Source organism: Acanthisitta chloris, unplaced genomic scaffold (assembly GCF_000695815.1).
Source record: "Acanthisitta chloris isolate BGI_N310 unplaced genomic scaffold, ASM69581v1 scaffold16173, whole genome shotgun sequence".
Lineage (NCBI taxonomy): Eukaryota > Metazoa > Chordata > Aves > Passeriformes > Acanthisittidae > Acanthisitta > Acanthisitta chloris.
The window spans coordinates 14,738-37,449 of record NW_008666709.1 but is presented as its reverse complement, the minus strand read 5'-3'; the positions used below and the strand labels follow the sequence as shown (position 1 = coordinate 37,449).

The 22,712-nt window shown below is 35.8% G+C and overlaps 1 protein-coding gene across 1 annotated transcript in view; it reads right to left on the bottom strand.

Moving 5' to 3' along the window:
* The window catches only part of LOC103799898 (sodium channel protein type 2 subunit alpha-like), a gene marked incomplete at its 3' end in the record, with an annotated part of 66,724 nt that extends 51,392 nt beyond the window's left edge, over positions 1-15,332 (bottom strand). The window contains exon 1 of the mRNA XM_009072251.1: positions 15,115-15,332. The remainder of the gene's footprint in view (positions 1-15,114) is intronic.
* Positions 15,333-22,712: the final 7,380 nt, after the last annotated feature.

Here is a 22,712-nt window from a genome sequence, read left to right as displayed (position 1 = left end):
TCCAGAAAAAGACAGTATTTCTGCCCACAAACACTGGTTTGTCTATGTCCTTAGATTCTGCCAGTTAGAGCAAACTGCTGATATGAGTGTTTAACAGAATAGCTTTTTTATTTTTTTAATAGCAAGTATAAATGCATATTCTGTGAAATACTCTTGAAAATTGTAAACCTGTATTTTACTACTTAATACATTTTATCTCCCCATATTTTTTTCAACTATCAGGAATACAATTTTACATACATAAATGCTTTCATTAAACAAAAAAGGCTTTGCAGAATTGGTGCTGTTTAAATGATAGCAACTGAATTAGAGGAGGAACAAGCATAATTCTTTCTTACTGACAGTTAACTGTGGTGAAGGTTAATGTTAGATACCAAAGCAGGTTAGGTTGCATTTATTGAATGTCTGTGAGCTGTGTATCAAAACCATAGGCCTTTTAAGTAAAAGGACATGGGATGTACAATCAGGACTATGTAGGAAAAGCTGCTGTTTCTGATTTTTTGCAAGGCAAATGTCATAGCATTATTTCAGAATTAATCTAGTTTGAAATCTAAGACTCTGGTTCCCTGTGAATGTCTTCAGTGCTGGTGCTGAATAATGTAGTCCCTGCTGCTTTTCCTGCTCTCTGCACCAAACTCTCCACTGTACAGCAGGTCTCTTTATGAAGCCCTGCAGTGCATCAGCTAAAAGTAGTGTTATTTTCTCTCTTCCAAGTCCTTCTGCAGCAGGACCAGTTACTTAAATTGATGCACTGTACAGAACAGTGGAGAAGTTTGAATAGCTGGAGGCAGAGAATGGCAGAGGGAAGGCAGATCCAGTTAAGGAGCAGTGCCATAGTTAAGAAATTACAGCCTTACTTGATGCTTACGTGGTAAGAGTTTGTGGCATAGTGTTGTAAAAATTTTAATTATGAAAACCAATTTTAAGAGTAAGTTTAACTAATGAGTTCTAATTATGCCTTCTATGCATGAAGCCATGTAACCTTCCCTATGTTACTTCATGAATTTGCAATATCTGTTTCCTGAAGTAGCCTCATCTAGATTTGAGACATAATATTCTATTCATTTGCACTCATTCAGTAGTCTTTCTCCTAAAGCTTCTTGCCTGTCTAAAGGAGTCTGTAGAACACACACACACACAGACACACAAAGTGCTACAGTAATGATCTTATGAAATTAGATGTACGAAGATAGAGGGGGATGTTAAAACGTGCTTGAAAAATCTACTGCAGGAAACTGGAGGAAATAAACAAAACTACATACTCCTAAATCTGAATTACCAATTAAATGACATGGTGGGTAAACCTGTTCCTGTGCCACCTCAAGTCTTTATCTCTGGTGCGGGTTCACAGCACAGCATTGGTGTGTAAGACCAGCACTGAGCCCATGGAAATAATTTAGTCTGTAGATTATAGCACCAAGCAGCTAAGCAATACACGATCAGAACAAAGGTACATGACCATAAATTCATAAATTAAATATAATGTAATGTAGAGATAAAGGAAACTCTCAAGAAATGTCCTGGAGAACTGTGAGGAAATGTAATGCATAGAATGACAGAGATCCTGGAGGGCCTGAAGGTACAGAGGCAGTATAAATGGAAAAACAGATTGAAAAGCCAGCCAGAGTCTGCAGCAGGCAACCTTACCACATGTTGATATACTGAAACTTCTGCTACTAACTTTTACTTTGTTCAAGATGGAAGCCTTTGCTGATTCCTTTCTTTTAGGAACTCTCAGTTATAAGGATCCTGAACTCAAACTTGTCCTTTATTTCAGAATTAAAAGCACATTCATTCTCTGGATACAGTCTACAGTCCTTTGATTACTGGTTTTTCCCATGCAGGATTAATAAACTAAGATTTTTGAGGTTTCCCTTTGGCCTTTCTGAAGAATTCATTCCTTTATTCCATACGTTACAGGTCCGTCATTCAACTTCTTGACCTAGATGCCTTTTCTATGAAACTAGTCTCAAGAGGTGTACCCAAACAGAGCCATCAGCGCATCTGTCTTGTCTTTATAGTTCAGTGCATTTGGTTAGGCTGCTTTTCATCCATTAACAGTTACAGGTATGAATGCTATAACAAAATACTTTGATCTCACTTGAAATATATGTATTTGTATTGCTAGAAGTCCACAAAGGGGCCAGTGAATGACTGGAGAAAGTATTAGCAGACTTAGGGTTTCACTGTGTTTCTCAGACAGACAAAAAACCAGGCTTTTAAAGAGTTTTCTTGACAAGTTGGAAACATTACTTGAGACCTGCCTCTAGTACTGTCTAGTGCAGTTATATCTTTTCTGGCTGCTGCTATTACATAAGAAGGTTTTTCCTAAACTAAATACGCCCCAAGCGTTTTCATTCAGATTATAAAGCTTAGTAGAACAACACAGAAATATGTATTTGATTACTGTTGATACACATGCAGTAATTTAATAGAACAATGAAACAAAAGTTCTTCTGTTCCCTATATTGAGCCCTGAACACAGCTCTTAGCAATCCTTGAATAATTAAACACTTGTTTGCTAGTAAACTTCCCTCTCCTTCCTTTACTGATTTAAAAACCATATGTTATCATGTAACTAAACTGCCAGGACTGTATATCTAATAATTCAGAATAACTTTCATTTAAAAGCAATATTTAAAGGAATAGTCTCAAAAATACTATATGTATAATGGTCTGAAATTCAATAAGTTTCATTAGGAAAAATAAGACCCAATTTATTAAAGACATGCTTTTTTGCCAAATAAATCCATTTACTTGTAATTTAGCATTGTATTCCATAAATCCTTCTCCAGTTTCCTTCAGTCCCTTCTTTAAATAATAAGCTTGAGCAATAAACAATATCCATATATTCTTAATTTTATACATATTTCAGCTAATTATATTATGTCCATGGATAACTTGCTAAATTTTACTTTTTAATATAATTATCTTCTCACCATTTACACAGAAGAAGAGTCAGAAAGTAAGTGAAATATCTGTGCTAATGATGTAAAATTAATTTTTCTGTGCCTCTCGAAAAGCCAGAAGAAGTGGCCTGAAGGTACCCGTTTTTATGATCTCTTAAATAGGGCAAATCGGAAAAGTGAAAGTAACAGTGTAAGAATGAGGTGAATACTACGATTATTTATTAAAATAATCAGGTTATCTAACAGGCAGTTCACATTTTGCATGACATAGTAAAAATTTTCAAGGTGGAGAAGTAGCAAACCTTGCAGTGGTTTATTTTTTGTGGTTGGTTGGGGTTTTTTTGGCCTTTAGAGAACTGGCATGAGAATTATTTTCCTGCTAAAACCATGAAAAAGCTGACTACTGAGCTTTTCATTCCATCAAAACTGAAACACTGTCACACAAACATGCAGTTGATTAGGGCTGGAGTAAGTGCAAGGATAGCAAATGGAAACTGTAAAATGACCAGCTATGATAATTTTCTTATGCTAATCTTTTATTTGAGAGGCTGTAATTTGGGAATATCTTGCTCTGTGACAAGCCCTGCAATAGCCTCTCAGACGTTAAACCCTGGATTAAAAACTCTGCTCTAAACCGCTAGTGTTAACAAGACTAGCTGTCTCAGTTGAAGTAAAGCTATTTGCTCAAATCAAAAAGGTGAGACTCCCAAGTCAGGAGAGGCAGAAACAACCAGACTAGTGGCACCACCTCAGCATCAGTTAGGGATTACTTTCCACAGTTTAGAAGTAAAAAGTGCAGCTGTTGTATGCTGACATCATCAGAAAATTACCTCAATTCAAAGCATCACTGTCCTGAGGAAGCAATGTGTACTGAGAGAGTGCATCCAGGGACAGTCTAACGAAATGAGTCATCTGAACTCCCTCTCTTAGTATTTGGGAAGTTGCTTTGCAAAATTCAGGTATTGGTTTTCTGGAAATGCAGATAAGTTATGTTTTAAGTTACTATGCTCTGATCAAATTCCAAATTGGGAAACGCTGCCTTTAATTTGTTCTTAAAAAAAAGGGATGCATAAAGGTTTGTCGTGAAGATGACCTAAAATGAAATATTTTTATTGACATTTCTCATGGCATTTGTGTTCAGACTAATTTCATGAAGAAAAATCAATCCCCTTATCTGCTGAAGTGCTTTGAAATATTTGGGGTTAAAGTTATCTTTTCATAACTGACATTTACCTTGTTTTCCTAGTATATTTACCCTATTTTTTATTGTTTTAAAAATATTTGAATAAGAAACAGAATTCCAGAAAAAAAAAAAAAGACCCAAAATGTCACTGCTCTAGTTCACAGTGGTAAATGCAATGCACTGCAGATTATTTGAGATATCTAAAGAGACATCCAGTCGGAACTATCCACGGGTCCTAAGGCAAAGAATCTATGAAAGCTGGTTTCATAAAAGTAGATATTTCAAGGAAAGGAGTGATTTCCTGAAAGCTGAAAACAGCCTCCAGCATTTAGCACCTGGACAGAACCTGCCTCTCCTTTAAAGTGTAGTCTACTAATTTAAACTATGATCATTTGAGTTTACAGGTCCTCACTGACTAATACATTGGATTTATTTTCCTTTCTTCCATTCCATCCAACATTTACTATTCATCCATTGTGTCATTTTCTTTAGACTATAATTTATCTGCAGCAATGACTATAATTTTTGTCTGTATTTGTACAGTCAGCCTCAGTAGCCTATAGGCATTAGTGTTATGTAACTATTCAAAATAAAAATAACGAAATCACCACCAGGTATTTATTAATAAAATTAATAAATCACAGAGGACAAAAATACTTACTTATTATGAGAATATAAAATCAACTAATAAGGGTATGTCACAGAAATATTCCTAAATATAAAGTTGCTTTAAAATTATTTAGAATGGGGTAGTAACAAATGGCTGACTATGAAGTGGTAGTTCACATTGGCTGAAACCTTGCCAAAGAACAGTAAATGCAGAAAATACTTCAGGTGCTTCAGGGATATTACATACAATTTTATTTAATGTCCTCAGTAATGACTTGCAATAAGGTGTGAAAGCACATCAACTAAATCTTAAGAACTCCCACCTCAGCAAAAGAAAACACTGCAAGAGTTTGGAAATCTGGGTAGAATATATTACATGAGGTTTAGTCTGACTGGTGAAAGACTAGGCAGATGTGAAAACACTCAAAACAGACTAGATTAGAGACTGGAAAGCAATTTCAGACCTGTCTGAACGATCCAGAAGCTGCTTCTTGGGAGAATATCATTGGACAGAATATCATCTCTCTCACCAGACATTGCTATGGATAGTCTTTCCCCTGACTAATTTGCCTGTTTGTGCCCATTGCCATTCCACAGTCATCTCTTTTTTTCCCTCTACCTCACTGCAACATTTGCTTTTAAATGAATTTGTTTCTTTTCTCCTCCTGCCTAGGAGTGGCAAGTAGTGGATTAAGATTCTTACATCAAGGCCAACTGTATCTAGTAAACTGGAGTAATTAAAAATAGGTTATGGAAAGAAATGAACTTGGATTCCTCAGATATGTACCTGCAAATTGTAGAACTCCCAAAATAAATCATCAGACCAATTTATTTATAAAAATTGACCAAACCTTTATGAATTCTTTAAATGCAGGCCTGCCTTGCCTTATGTTTTCTTTAACACTGTAAGTTGCCTCTGAGAAGGTGTGAAAAGAGAGCAAGTGTCAATACCTGAAGTATTGGAGAAACCTGAAGAAGGACATATGAAAACCATACAGAGTTTAACAGGAAAAGACTCTTTCTTAGCCCATCAACCTAGTTGGAATACAGTACTTGATATTTAGCAAATACCTTCAAATATTAAAAATCCTTACATTTTAATGCAAAATAGGTACAATATATGTAACAAATTTCTACATCTAGACCTCATTAAAGGTGCTAATTTCATTTTTCCAGTGATATTTTAGTGAAGATCTATAGTGCTATATCAAATGGCCATCTTATGAAGTGAAGCATTATTTTTGGCTGAGAAGAAAAGATAGTCTTACCTTTCTTTTTCTAAGAAATGCCAAATCTCAGAATTTAGCCTCTGTATCTTTTGCTAACGTGGAAATAAAAAGGCTGCATTTCTAGCAGAAAATGGAATTGGTATGAAAGGTTTCTTCTTGGGACCTGAACCTTCTTCAAGACTGAAGTTTCATCAAGAATCTCTCATTCTTTGTTCCTGTGTCCAAAGCTTCTCAAAATGAATTGCAGTAGACCAAGATAAGTCTATATATTCACATGGACATATTTTTCCAACCTATGAGCAGAGAGAGGTAGGAAAGCAGGATGGAAAATGGGTTATTCCACAAAACCTAACACAGACAAAATGCACATTTAGGAATACATATGAGTTTCAAAAATTCTATTTTGCATACTTTAACTACAAGGGGGAAATGGGTCCTGTTGAGATTATTGCATGACTAGTGGAGTCTTTAATAAACAGGTGCCCAGGCTAACACGAGTGTTCTCATCTGTCACCTGGGGACCTGTACAGTGTATCATTACTCCCCACTGGATTTACTGTCTTTAACCAGGAATAAAAGTTAATTAACTCTATATATGCATGAAAATATGGGGTTTTATCTTAGAAAATGTTGGTAGTAGTGTTTTTCTTTGTGTAACAAAATTTTTCTTTCATGTCAAGTAATGTGATATCAGGAAAAGACAGTATCTTCAGGTTCTTCATTTTAAAGATTGCATCATTACAAGAGCTGACAAAAGGTTGGCTGTGGCTTCCTCAGCCTTTAATTTGAGTATCTATTTCATTAAATTTAAATAGTCTACTTACATCTTACAAACTTTAGTCTTCAGCCTTTGAGATTGAGATGAGCTGTCTTTGAGACATTTATACTTATTTGGATATCTCATCTAGATAGATTTCTGGCTTTTTTGTACTTTTTGGTGTTGTTATTTTGGTTTTACTCCTAGAGAAGAAAAGAAGACATCCCTCTCTCTTAGGTCTCAGCTCCTGTCAAAGCAGCCCTTAGTAATACGTTCATCCACATAGAGAGAGAATGAGTAGCCACTGTAGAAACTCTGTAGATAAAATAAAGGAAGTCTCAGTAGACACAGCTCAGGCCAAAGAGAACACCGAAGGTGGGAAAACAAAAAGTGAAAACTTTCTATTAGACCACTGCTCCTCTTGTTTTTAAAGACAGATCTCCAAGTACTTTTGCAGAAAACATGTTTCAAAAACTAACCAAGAATTTATGTAGTACTAGTCTAGAATTGCATTTTCCCAAAGATAGAGTAAGTGGTACCACAATTAGAACTTCCAGTTATTTAATAATGTAAAGTCATTCCAATGATTGCTAACAGCAAATTCATTCAATGCCCTGGTCATCTTGAGTAAGGCACTGATTCAGCACTTACAGTGGTGAGTCACTATTGGAGAGGCTCCACTGAAGACATCTGAAAGCTGTGTCTCCAGTGATAACCTCAGGGGATCATGACTCTGCCACCAATGATACTTATCCACCAATGTATATTTTACACTGAATGCAGCTTTCCCTGGGGGTACGCAGAGGACTTCCCCATCCCTTTGCCTATCGGGTGCATCTGGATTCTGCCTCTGAAGCAGCATTGTGGCTGAAATCTGATCTCATGGTCAGATACAGCAAAACGTTTAACTGTTGTTGCTTGCAAGTTTCAAAATAATATGAAAGGGATTCTATATCTTCCTAATAAAAGAGTAATCACTAATACTAAGCATTCATATGACATTTACTTTCAAAAAAGAAAGGGTAACTTCTATCCAGTTGTAAAATATTTGCCAGTTTCCAAAGCGCTGAGGAATTCATCTTTAATGTGAAAATTGTTAATAACACTAGTAGTGCAGGTAATTTCAATAAATCTGTATTTTTAATTAAAGCACAAGGCAGAGAACCTTTCTTCACATGTAACCCTATCACCTCTATTCCATCTCTATGCATCAGGATAGTATAGTAGTATCAGTGGTAGTCACAGCAAAACTTGGAAGGAGGTTGGCTGAATTTTGAGCTCCTTGTCCTGAATTTATAATAGGCCTAGGCCATGTCAGTGTAATTTCATTACAGGATTTAAATTAATAACTAATCTCATATAGTTTTTTGAATTTTTTTCTGTATAAAGCATATATTTTCAATGCACTAAAAAAATACTCTGTGAGGTTTATAATGTCTTTGGTTCTCACCCCAATACCAGCAATTTTCATAGGTGCATCCAGATTATACAGTTTTACTGTAGCTGAAAGTGATGATGGAGACTTATTCTGGCTGATATCATGTTGACCAAAATAATTTTTATTTAGGGTACATTATTTTGATTCATCTTCCAAGAGTGAATCATAGGTAAAATCTCAGGCCTAGTCAGAGGGGATTCCTGATGGACAGAGTACATATATTCTTTCCTGTGGGGCTCTTTCCTCAAGTCTGAGCATATATGGCATCAGCATTTATTTTAAGACTGGTTAGAATATCTTTCAAATTCTGAGACATGATATTGCTTCAGTAACAGTTTCAATCGATATCCTTGTGCACTTGATCTCCCTTTCAATGTAATGATAAACTGGAAAAGAAAGAAATGGGGTGGTTCAAAATTAGATATTGTTTTAAAAACCATTATAGGACAATATGCCAGTGATGGCTTCAGCTAAGTGAAATCTCACATTAGAAGCAAATGCAATGAAGAGAAATCATGGGCAGCCATATGGACATATGTGTTAAGCAATAATAAAAATATTAACCCAGTTTTAGATTAACAAGAAACATAGTTATCCACAAAATTAATTGTCCAGATTCAACTAATTCCTAGTATTTCATGTACTCAAAATTTAAATGTACTGACCACTGAAACACTGGCGTATACACCTATATCCACCGTGAATGTGCTAAACAAGTTACAATAAAACATCAGTTAGAATATCAAAATACATAGCAGCATTGATTTTGCTTTGTGAAAAAATCAGAAAGCTCTGTTTGTAAAGTAATTCTCTATTCTATATGTTTCTGGAGAAATGTATGAAAATGTATTTTCAACAGAAAACATTGCTTGTGAACCTAAGGAGAAATAACAGACTAAACTGAGAAAATTAACTGACATTAATAACAATGCAGCTGGAACACTTACTCTCCTAGTTTTACTATGCCTCAGAAGCTAATCAATACAAAATATGAAAGAATAATCTTTGTATAGCACAAGATTAATGGACTGTATTTAGAATTTGACCGTTGTCTAGGAAACTGAAAGGGAAAAAATTGAAACTTCTGTCTGAGAGGCTTACACACAGTTCTTGGCTGAATGTGATTGTTACTACACAAGGAGAAAATGCACAGAGAGTCAACATGAAAATAGAGTGCTTTATACATGGGGTTTAACACAGCATATGAAAAATGTACATGGGTTTCTTCAAGGCATTTATTCAGGCATCATGGAAGTGTCTAGTAAAGCTTAATCAAGCCTTAGGTTTGGAATGTATTCCAAATGGATTATGGAAGTATGACTTTGATCATGTCACTACCTGCACATAATAAATCCAGAGGTGCAAAGCCTGTGAGTTACAAGGTCTATCACCTCCTTAAAAGTTATCTTTTGTAATGTTGAAATTTCAGTATATTAATGAAATATTGTACTAATTAAAGGCCTATGGCTTTAAGTAATATACATTACAAAATGATATCCAGTGTTATAGCAGCTACAATTCTAGTATCCTTCCTATTACAACACTACCGAAAGCACATTGAAAGGAAATACATGGCAAGTAACTTAAACTGGTGGTAGTAAAAACCTTTCAGACTTTAATTCTCAGTCACAGCTTTACTCAGTAGGTAAGAAATTCCTTCATAATACAGGTTGAATTTTTTTTATATTGCTTTTGGTCAGAACTTCTGTCTCAGGTCATATTTCTTCATATGAACATTTTGGCTTTAAATATTAGTGACAGGCTTTTCTTTAGACATTTCATCTGAATGACAGTAAACATTAGGATTGCCCTCCTTCAGTTCAATTTGACCTTGGACTCTTGGGCCCTTTTGAGATTATCTGCTTATTTCTGTCGTCAAGTTTACACCACTCAGATCTAAGAATAACATTATTGATTGCCTTTCTCACTGTAAACTCTAGTACTTTTGCTTTCATCTGTCATAAATTTTACAGATGACTGTGCTATTAAGTTATAAATAACACTAAATTTTTTTACAGATTCAAAGCTGTTTGTGATGGGTGGGATTTGCTTTGTTCTCTGATAGGGTGCATGAGTGCAGAGGTGTATGCCTTTGGTCATCATTTAAAATGGCTCTCTGTAACATAAAGGTTATCACAGGAAACTTGAATTTTTGGACACAGTTTGGACACAGAGAATTATTTTTCTGTAAAGAGTGCTTTTCAAGGGAAAAATGCTCAAATATTTATTGAAATAAGAACAATTATCTGTGGTGGAAAATGCTTTGATTGTCACTGTAGAGTTAGGTTAAATTTGCTAAAATGTATAGGGCTTCTGCATTACTATGACTTAATATCCTGATTTTGAAGTCTACCAGCTTGATCTGTACTATTTAACCACTGCACCATCACATATACATTCAAAAGTAAAGGCTCTTAACAGTTATAACTGTGGAGTAATTTCCATGCTCAAGGAAATCATGTTGGTATCATCAAGTTGGTATCATGTTAATTGCATCTGAGAAAAAAAAAACCCACTCTGTGTTTTTAGGTGGGAGAAAGAAGAATCCACCTTCACGTTTCCAAGACTGCAGCACATATATTTCAAATATTAATAAAAAGGGATAAAATATCTTATAGCAAAGTCTTGGTACACTTACACAGTTGTCCTCTGTGACTGCCTTTTGAGAAGGCAATGAAAGTTTGCTGAAAGTGCAAGTGAACATGTGGGCCCACATTCGGGCTACATACTCAGGAAATTTCCTATTCCAGGACTACCAGGCAGTGAAAGGACATGATTCATAAGAAATTATGGCAGATTTTTTCTCAATTAATACAGTAGTCAGGCTACATAGAGCTATGTTGCCGTGCATAAAAGGAAATATTTTTCATGTGAACAATTAATTTCCTCATTTAATTCTTCATCTGCATTTCTGTATTGATTTTCATCACAAACCTTTAACTTCCTAGAAATCTCTATAATCATAGAGAATAATATTTTATGGTTAAGCAGATAAAGTTTCTCACTTCATATTGTTCTTAAAATAAATTACGTTAAAAGACCATAAACACTACTCCCCTGTATATCAAAAAGGGGGGCCTAAAATTAAATAAGCAATGTCTTATTTGAGCATAAATAATCTATAAATGGAAATTGCCTGCATTGTACACCTATCCCAAGATCTTCCTGTTAACTGGTTATACTGGAGTATGGTAAAGGGGATCACAGAGCCAATAGTGCTGATAATCTTCCCAGCCATTTCCCATGCTGGCACGTGTGACATCTTTTCAGATTTAGCAGTCTGCCTCATACTTTCATTCAGGAAATCCTGCAAAGAAATATGAGGATGTGCCTGATGCATTGCAGGGATAGGGATTCAGCTCTATGTGCTCTTCAGCTGAACTATATATATCTAGCAACTTCAACCCATGTGAAACATCAGCTCTGCTGAGCAGTTGCTGAGCAGGTAGTTCAACAGCACAGCATGTATGCAATCAATATATCTGGGATGTGCCAGGCTCGCTGCAGAATGACTATATAGTCAATATACACATACTCAAAATGTGAGCATTTGATAAGGATATATGACATCCAGCAGGTTGAGTCGGGAATGCAAAGAATTAGCAGGAAAACCAATTCCAGGTTGAAAAAGGAACCTGTGCACATGGTAGCTCTATGATTACACTGCCCTAAGTAAAACTATTCAGTAGAAAAAAAATATCAATAGCAATAAAGAATTAATAACTAGACAAATAATAAATCTGAGCATAAATAACCTTTTCCTTAAGGTTGTACATGTGAAAGAGTCTAATAAAAGCTCAGGCTCTTTAATTAAGTTTTAACTTTTTCTTGCATTTTTCACTGTAAAACAGATTCTGTGATGTCTTAGTTGACAGACTAAGTGAACAGTAATTTTTTTGTAAGAAGACGTTAGCAAGACCCCTGACCACAATGTTTAGTAACAATTTGAAATCAGTTTTGGGGTGGGTTGGCTGGTGCTTTTTGTTTGAGGGTTTTTTTTTCTGGTTGGTTGGTTTATTTTGGGGGGCTTCTTTGTACCGGGAAAAAATAATTTGGGGATGGGTAATGAACAAATGAGAGACTAGATACTTTTGTGACCTAGAATTTAAGTTGCTTACTCCTGTTTCGGGTTACAGTGGTAATACACACACATTATGGTTACTCAAGAGCATATGGTGTTCCTACTCTATATTTATATTTCGAAGTAATACAGTCCCTGCCTGAGCTGCTCTTATCCCTATTCCCTCTACTTTACCTTATCATAAGACAAGCAAAATGAAGCAATAACACTATCACAGTACTATACTAAGGATTCCACCTGCTCATAAAGAAAATTTTGATGAAAGCAGACATAGGCTCCAGTATCAAGGTCCTATAGGAGTCCTATTGGCCAATACCAAACTTAGAGAGAGATGCCAATTGCAATGTGCTTCAGAGCTTCTAATCAGGAGTGGTAGTTGAAACACTAGTTTTCCAAGAGGATGCAGTTTCCTATAGATGGATTTTATAGGGTTGACACATTTGATGGACTCACTAAAACAACAGCTCAGAGCATGTACATGTGTTCTATTAGCAGTCAATTTCAGTGAACATCAATTTTATTATGATATTTTAAGCCTTTTATTTGGCCAAGTGAGGGTGAAAACCCCATGTTTCCTGAAATGGCAACAGTATGTATTACTGATTAACAGCTGTAAGTTAAAAAAACACAGAAGAGTTACACTGAGTGGAAAATAAGCTAACAAGAATTTTGAAAGTTAAGAGTCTGACTTCTAACTAGAATTTTGTAATAAAGAATGGAGTAAATGTAACTTCCTAAAATTTATTTTTATTAGTCATTTTCAAAGTTCACCAAATAGATCAGTCTTAACAAATGAAGTGCCATATATTAGAAACTTGCATTTATTTCCCCTTAGGTTTAACTGAAGCAGAGTTCAAGCAATTTGCTTTCATTTGTCACTTTATATCAAGAACAGCATATGAGTAAAAGGGGCCAAGATTTGTATTTTAGAGAGCAAGGTCACAACTTTCCTGCCATGTACAAAGAACTCTTAGCATCTGGTGTTCTCTGATCCATCAAAAGCTGTGGGACTCCAGTAATGTAATTAGCACATAGCATACAGAGAACAAATTATATTGGGCTGAGATGTGAGCAGCAGAAGGAAATGGATATCATAAGGCAGGAAGTTTCATCTTACACCCCACTATCGTTTTTCTTTCTAAAATTCTTACTCTTTTGAGGACAAATAAATTTCTTTCCATGCCTAATCTTTCTAAGGTACAAGTTAACTCATCTAATGCTATCCGTGAAGAAAAAGAGGTGAAAACACAAAATGCGTCAGCAGTATATTGATTAAAACAGCCATACTTTCTATACTGTCTTCTTTCCCTTGATCCTTCCCCACTCCAGGTTACCTGATAATAAAGGGAAATGGCCAAACTACCACTCTGACAGAATCTGAAAGCATCAACCTCTCCTAGCAGCTAGGATTACCTAAACAGGATTTTGCAATACTGAGCTTAATTGACACACTAAGAAAATCAATATGGGCTCTTCTGCTCGTTAGAGGGAAAAATAACAGGCTAACAACACAAGCATAATTTCTATAGACATCAAGGCCTAATAAACAACATATCTGTTTAACAGGTGCTACAAAGCTTCAAATTACTGCAGCAGCTCACATTCCTGTCTTTAACAATCTTTCATCCCAAAATGGAGATGTGCAAGAGAGCAAATATTAAATATTAAACTGTTAGAGTTAAAAAGTCTTCTTCCAAAACTGTTTTCTGGACATATCAATTATGAAAGCACAAACACAATATGTTTCTAAAACAAACCATTATTATTGCTGATTATTTATTCTGAAGTTACACAAGGACACCACAGGCACATTGATTAAAAACTTAATTGTTTTGTGTCACTACTTCAGGTACAGGCCTCACTTCCTACTCAGACTACCACCTGAGATCCAACCTTGCTTCCTTTTCTTGTTTGGATTGAGGTGGTGGTTTGTAAACTGTGAGCTCCTTATTCTGCTGTATGGATTTTTTGCATTTCTTCACTTCTACTGCTTTCTTTTGGAAATAATTTCCAAATCAATACTATGACAACACATATACTTTTAATGTCTATGCGTGTCTGTAGAACCACTATTAAAAAAAGAATTCACACATCAAGGTGATCTTCAACAGATATTTTCCTTTAACCTTTAATAACTGACAGCTTTAATTGTTACTGATAACAATGAAGCAGACAATAGATGAATGGACAATAAAATGAAGAAATATAATTCTTGTGCTGATTCCTTCAAACAGTCCTATTAAGAAGCATATGTTAAACTTGACAGTAATGTTACAGACAAAATGTGAACTATATATTTGGTGTGAACCTCTGGCTAATTAACAGTTGGTGAGCCCATTCTCTCATACACACACACACACAACCATGCAAAAAAAAAAAAAAGGCACAGGAAAAAATTTTCCTCATATATCTTTTACAAAATTTAGCTAATAAGGGAATTTCTTCAAATACCATCTATATATAGATATTGAAAATAGCAGTAACAAACAGCATAGATTTTATTCCTGGATCATCAGAGTCTGAGATGCTCAGAATCTTATGAGACCTGCTGTTCCTGAGTCTAAATATCACCAGATTTTTCTTCCTAGGAAAACAAGGTCACTTGTATAAAATGCTTCAAATTAATTTAGTATACCTTGATTATAAAATGATCCGATTTTGTAAGTAAGACTACTGCATCACAACATCTTGTTAAGCACAAGAGGCCAGATACCAGATTTAACAAGGTTAGAATGAAAAAAATCACACCATCATCACAAGCAGTCAGTACAAAATGGCTTTGAATTCCCCATTCCATCTTTGGCTCTACCTTAACAGCAAACCAGAGGGTACAATCCAATTCCAAAATGTGGAGATTATCATACTGCCATGATTATAATGGGTAAAATTAAATGATATGCCAGCTTACCTGATTGAAAGAGAAGGAAAAATCACTGCAAAGCCCAGCATTCAAACATGATGTACTATATGCCTCCTCCTGAAATAGCCCAGATTTCCATCCACAAAGGTTTACTAATGAATTACAATTTCTGTATTCTCCGTGGAAAAGAAAACACAGAGACCTTTCCAGAATCCTCTCTGATTCTGCCTCCGCTTCCTGTTCTCAGTCTCACTCTATGGTACCCAACATATATCAGAAAACAGCTTATTAGGAGCGGGGGGGGAGAAGGGTGGGGGATGGAGGGGAGAAGTGACAAAACCGCAGCACCTAACGTGGCAGCTCCACCTACCGGTAACGATCCCGAACACGCACAGAGCGTCAGCCTTTCCCGGATTGTTCTGCCCACCCTCGCACAGCTCCTCTGTACCGAGTGCCTTCAGGCAAGAAGCTGAACAGACCAACAGAGCCACACTAATTATTGTGTCCCTTTAAAACACGTTTTCTTAAAAAAAAAAAAAGAAAAGAAAACAGTTATATACATTCAACTGACCATTTAGTTTAAAATGTGCTGCTTCCTTTAAAAATCCATGGGAAGGGAAGAATCTGTAAATAACAGAGCACAGAGACTGACTGCCCCCCTAACTGGTGTATGCTGAACTTGCTGATTACCTTGGTACTGTCTGATTGAGTAAATACTGCCATGCATTTTTGGCATCATGTTCATTTCTTTCATGTGCATAAAATGTAATATGCTTATGTAAAATGCATATCTGCAAGTCCTTCCCTTAGACAGGATTCCTGGGCAAGTGCAGATTTACATCTGCTTACCTAGGATTCCTCTGGCCATCCTTTGAAGAATTATTAGAGCAGTGGCTCCAGCATCTCCTGGTCCACAGGCAACAGAACGGAGTCATGTGCTTCAAACAGCATAGTATGAATGTTAGTTTGAGGAGCATTTTGTCTGTGGAAAGCAAAATGTAGAAATGCTGAGCAATGTCAGCAAGTGTGTGCAATATATTGACTCAGCCTTGGGTTAGAGGCCACTACAGTTCCCACCTAATTTAAAATCAAGCTACCAGTTTAGTTCAGTCATATGGGGTTTAATGAACAAACATTATTCCACAAAACAAGAGAAAAAGAATATAAGAAACAATCAATATTTTGGTTTCTTGCAGGTCCTGTGATTTCTTTAAATATCTCTTCTGCGGTGTTTAGAGACAGCCCCATTCTCTGTCCCACGAGTCACACCCTTTGTTCTGGGAGTGAGCACCCAGGGCAGTCAGCATGTGTCCAGCCTGATGGCCACTACCAAATCACCACTGCACGGAGCAGGAGCAGTGGTGATAACTGCCTACAACCCATGTCCCATATCTCTAATCTCAATAGATATCCCTATTTCAGTTAACATTTATCCTTAAGCATTTATGTAAATTTGTGAGTAGTCCTTCTGTCTTCAGTTACTCTTGCTCTGTGCTTGACAGGTATAAATACCAAACTCCTGACTCCAGCACCAGCACACAGAAATACATTTTCAGGGGATGTGCATATTCTATACATACAGAATAATCTCTGTATATTAAGTGAAAGAGATGTACACTCACCTTGGAAATGTTTGGGGGTTGTAAACCTGGGGCACATGGGGACACTTTTGATCACACTGTTCGAGCAAATCCCCCTTTTTGTTTCAAAGAGACTTTGTGAGCACAAACCACAGCCTTATTTTGAAAAAAAAATTAAAATTCTCCCAGTGATTTCAATATTTACATTTTCAAACTTCCAGAAGTTAAGAAGGAATGTATTTTTAATTAAAAAAAGTGTTCATTGTCTCTACAGCATTGATTTTGCTTTCATGGGATTATGTTAATTTAGCAAACCCATGAATAAAGAGAAGATGGTGTCTACATTTTAAACTGCTTAGGAACACTGTTTTGCAAATGAGTTGTGTTTTGAAAATCAAACCAGTCCTTGGATAGGACTTTTATTTGCTTATATGCTGAATTTCTTTTATTTATTATTTTTAGTCTTAAAAGGAAATAAATCTTAGCGGCCTTTGGAAGTTTTCTTTAGAAAGTCTTTGACATTGTCCAAATGTAATCATAATCTACTAACATAGTAGTTAAGGGGGAGTTGACTCTGTTTCTCCTGGAAAAGTAAAGAAATTCTAATCTACATAGCAAACTATTTAAACCTCATTAAAAAGTAGGAAACATGATCCTTAATACCAGCAGTGTAATTCCAACAGAAAAGGGTATATAAAATCCAGTTTTGAACCTGAACTGGTTCAAAGATTTGATTGTCTGATAAGTTTTATAACAGTGTAGTCTCAGAATAGCTAATTTTTCTGAACTAATGTTCCACAAGATGGTTAGATTATGACTAGAGAACATATTACTAGAAAACTCCTGTCTTTTTCATGGTAGTGTCCTCACAACAATTGCATTCATCTGTGATAGAGCAGCTGGCACAATTACTATACATAATGTATTTGTCTGTACCAAGACAGCCTTCTCATGGGTGTAGGTCTGATACCAGAGAAATGTCATGTCACTAATTTAAAAGGTTTTACTACCAACACTCACACCTAAAAAAATACAGAAAATAAAAGGAGAATTTTTGGAGAAATGATTGTGTCACACAATGTCCTGGGAAAGATTAATTTACGAAGGTCACAGAATCACAGAATGGTTGGGTTGGAAGGGTCATCTGGAGATCACCCCTAGTCCAACGTCTCTGCTAACGCAGGCCCACCTACAGCAGGTTGCACAGGATCACATCCAGGTGGGTTTTGAACATCTTCAAGGAAGGAGACTCCACAACCTCTCTGGGCAGCCTGTTCCAGTGCTCTGTAACACTCAGAGTAAAGAAGTTCTTCTTCATGTTTGGATGGAACTTCCTGTGCTTCCATTTGTGCCCATTGTTCCTTGTCCTGGGCACCACTGAAGAGTCTGGTATCATCTTCTTGACATCTGTCCTTAAGATATTTGTATGCATTGATAAGATCCCCCATCTTTCTCCAGGCTAAACAAGTCCAGATCATATATAGCTCATATACAGCTTACATTCTTCTTTAATCAATGCACAGGATTGCCTGTATAGTGGTTCAAATTCATTGAAACCAGTCAGAGTCTTTGATTTACTGGAACAGAATTTGAATCATGTTCTTAAGAACTCCTTAACACATTTAAAATCTATCAGTGAAACACCAGGGCAGAAAAAAATAACTATGCAATATGTATAAATACATATTTAGACTATAAAGACATCAAGCCATCTAGATGGGAACACTTCCCCCCAAACCCCTGAAGTTTTTAAACATGAAAATTTCATTTAAAAAAATCTGCATTAGATGTATATATGTGATACCTACTATGGATACAAAATCTCACTTCTTCCTTTCCTCTGCCTCACTAGATTGCAGTGCCAGATCTGAATATCAGAAGTGGCCATTCAGAAGACAAAAACAAATAGGCTGCTTTGACAAAAGTAATTTATAACAATGCCAGCCTGACACGATTCAATTTAAATTATCAGTGCAACTTGTAATGAATCATCACTGAAAGTTCAGTTCAGAAACTACACTTAAAAATCCCTGACATTTCTAAATAATTTGCCTGAGAATCCTGCCTCAGGTGCAGTTATGTTCTCAGTCATGACTGACTGAATGCAAAGCTATTCAGTCAGTTTTAACTAAACAGCCAAAATAGAAATGTTGAAATATCTTAGTTCCAAAGAGAAAAATCGTTTTGAAGCATTAAACATGAATGAATACAGCCCCTGTATGATGTCTCATAAGGGCAAGCCCTGTACATAGCTCACATGAAAGTTTTGAGCAATGCAGTCATCAGGTTGTTTTAGCAGCATATAGCTAAGTGTAATAAATCTGACTTTAATTCAAGTTCAAGAATAATAATCCAACTAATAATCTGCACTTTTATTTGAGAATCTATTTTTATATGACTGCTGCATACAGTGGTAAGCAAAATTTCAGGAAGTGGAACAGTGGTGGAAGAATCTGGTATAAAATTTAAGATCAGTGGTAGGTTTGAAAACTTGTAGGTTGCACATGTGGAATTTCAAAACTGGGAAAGAAAATACAAAATGTGGCAGGCAGTCAAGTGCTATAGAACAGAACTGCAGAGCTTCCTGAGATAATGACAAGCCTGAGGATATGCCTCAGTGCCACATCCTCATTGTATCATCACTAACCACAATATTCTGTTTGTATAGGATCACTTAAAAGTATAAGGACTTCATAATAACTTTAACCTTTGACTGCTAGAGTATTTTAACAGGCCATAGGGCATACCATCTGAAAAATTAGCTGATTTCAATTATTAATAACATCATAATAAAGATATGTATCAACAATACGTACTTCTATGGTTGTAGCTTTTAATAATAATAAAATTATTTTAACATTAGTGTTAGCAAATAACAGTCCCCTCTTGTGGAAAAATCAATAAGTAGGCCATACACAAATGGTGTCAGTCACACGATTTCCATCGGTTTAGTAAAAATGAAGTATAAATAAGCCACAAAGCATAAATCAGCCCAACCACCTTCCATATGTGTCTAAGTGCTTCCAAAATATTGACCTTAGGTTACAACTTTCTCATCATTCAGATGAACGACAATCACAATTATAAAATTATTGTGAGCTGAACAAAATGTACAAGAAAATCACAGTTTAGAGATGTCTTAAAACATTCACATTATATACGCACACACACCGTGCATATATTTAGAAAGAGTAGGAATCTTGTGTATTTATGTTTTGAAGAAATAAGATCATCATGTGAGACTGATGTCTGTTTAGTCCAAGTTCAAGATAATTAGCAGCAGAGAAACTAATTGGCCAATAAAAAGATTTTTTCTTATGTCAGTGATCCTCAAGCTGGAGGTGGGTCTAGCTGGCACATTGCTTGGCTGCAGGATCTTTACTGCCAACTTCACTTGGCATTGTTAATTTAGCGAGAGAATTGGTGAAAAGTTCCATAGGTTAATCTTCTGGCATGCAGCAGGCACTGCATCTGCTGCCACTAGAGATGAAGTTTAGGAATTTCTGAGTGCTAGAAGCAATATTCCTTCTAATCTTGTTAATCTTGATTGATAAGATTTTTTATTTCGTGTCTATTTTGGCAAAACACAGGAGAGTCATAGAAGGCAACTAATTCACTAGGAAATACTTTTTGCATGACATATAATATACCTTAAGAAATTACAGAGATACAGGTCAGCAGCTTAGGAGGATTCTGAAAAACACAAGATTTTTATGAGAGTAGTAAGAGTTAGAGCAGGGAGCAGACACTGACTCAGATAATAAGGATTCAGTATCCAAGGCTCGCAAGCAGCTTGTGCAACTTCCAGAACATAATGTATGTGTGTGCCTCAGTTCCTCACCTACGAAACAGAGATAATTCCTGACTTCAGAAGGGGCTATAGGATAATTTAATTTTGTTAGCCAACCAAGCTATAGAGATCAAGAGTGAAGAAATGTTTTAGTATTCCTTCTAATGTCCAATGAGACCAGCCAGGCCTAGGAAGCTATTATTTCATGCACTATTTATTCACAGGGCACAGACCATGTTCAAAAGAATCTACTATATATATAATATATGACAAGACGTATAAACAAAGATGAAATGCAAAAAATGGATTTCAGAGTGAACAAATACAATTTAAGATAGGCAGATTTTAAGAAGTGGAGAAATGAATTAAATGATACCTCAGCAACAAGTGCAATAGTGCTCTCAGAGCTAGTAACAAAATCTAATAATGTTCTCCCAGGACACCTATAAACAGAAAGATTGCATTCATATGTTTTCATTCCATTTATTGCTACTGAGTCATGTGGTTTAATTGGTCAGATGAAAGGTAATCATCACTTGGAGAGAGAGGAGGTTTTGTTAAGCAAACCTCAAGTTATGATTTATTTATTTGCTAGTCTTTAAAAGCTGGAACGCCTAGAAGAATTGCTCTGTTTAATAACATATGCTTGCCAAGTTGATTTTGCATTAGAAAGTTTCACTGCATCTCACAGTATGCCTAGCAGTTATCTGCACTAAAAATAGTACCCTTATAACTAAACTGTGAAAGTATATTACACTGAGAGAGATGACAAAAAATTGACTCTAATATGTTAAAGAAAAATAGCTTTACCTTGATCTGCTTTCAGACAAGAATGATAAGGATACAAAGCATATAAACTGTGTGGTGCACTGAACTGTGAAATAAACACAAGTTAATGCCTTAATGGTTCTACTACAGCCAGACAATGTCTCAGAGAGCCAAAGTGGAAGTGCTATGTACTTCTAAAATCTGTTGTACACATTCCTTTTCAAATCTATCTTCACCATTGGTCATTAAAAGGGACTTCAGTGTTAGTCCCAGGGAGGCAAGAAATTACTGGCTTTGCATTTTGAAAACATTATGAATGTGATATAAAATAGTCCCTTTTTCAAAAGTAATTACCAAGACCAAATAGTTTCCATTACACAGAAAAATGTTCAGAACTCCTTTAAATTCCAAAGCTATCCTTCTTAGGCAGATGTAAAATTGGGCAGCCTGTGCTAACACCTCAGATGCAAAGATTTTAGATAGGAAAGAAATATAGCAAAGTTAAAAGATTGCTGATATTTAATAGTCATCAGGGTAGTTTCTCTTAAAGTAACTCTGGAACAGAGAAAAAATATGCTTCATATTTAGAATCACTTTGAAGTTCAGTTTCACTTCAATGCATAAATTGCAAAGGTGACTCTCAGAAGGCAAGAATCATAGACTTTATGATTTCATCAGAACTAAATAATAAAGGCTAATAAATTTTGATTGAGATTAATTTATGTCTTTTAAAAAGATGATACTTCAAGGAACTATGAACCTGCTCCATCTGCAGACCTGTCTTTTGCCTTAATTATTTACAGATTCAGGTCTAGAGCTTGAGAGTTAAGAGATTTGTGGATTAAACAGACCAAAAGGAAAAGAAAGGGTTCTAAATATGTGAAACAGATATTTCTTTAAGGCATGTAAATGACAGGCGTAGATAAGTATCTGGTGGCCAGAACAGCTGTGGGCATTGCACCTTAAGCTTAACATCCCATGTGCTGTGGAAACTGGAGTTTGACCTTTTGATCCATCTCTTCTGGGCAAATGTTTTTGCATGATTTAATAGAATGGTTATTTTTTATGCAGATGACTGTTAGCCATGCTCTGAGAGGCAAAGAGAAATTTCTGGTAGAAACGAGCTCTATCAGCATGGTTGAATAAGCAAAAAGATTCTTCCGGCTATCCTAGTTTTTGGACACTTAAATAAAAAATAAATCAGAAAATGAGATTTGTTCAATGAATGCTTGTTTTCATTCCTATATAGTTACTATAATTGCTACTAATATGATTAATAGAACCAAAATAAACCATGCTTGTAGGTGTTGTTGGAGAGCTTTAGCAGATTTAGAATCAGCTCTGAGAGATTTACTGGAATCTCTCCGAATCTCTTCTGAATTTTTCATAGAAAAACTCTTTATTTTTTCACAGACATGTAACTGCCTGAAAGTTTTTGCCACTAAAAAATGCAGTTTTTATGAAAAAATGTAAACTTAGAAAATTCCTGTGGATTTCAGCAGTTAAAT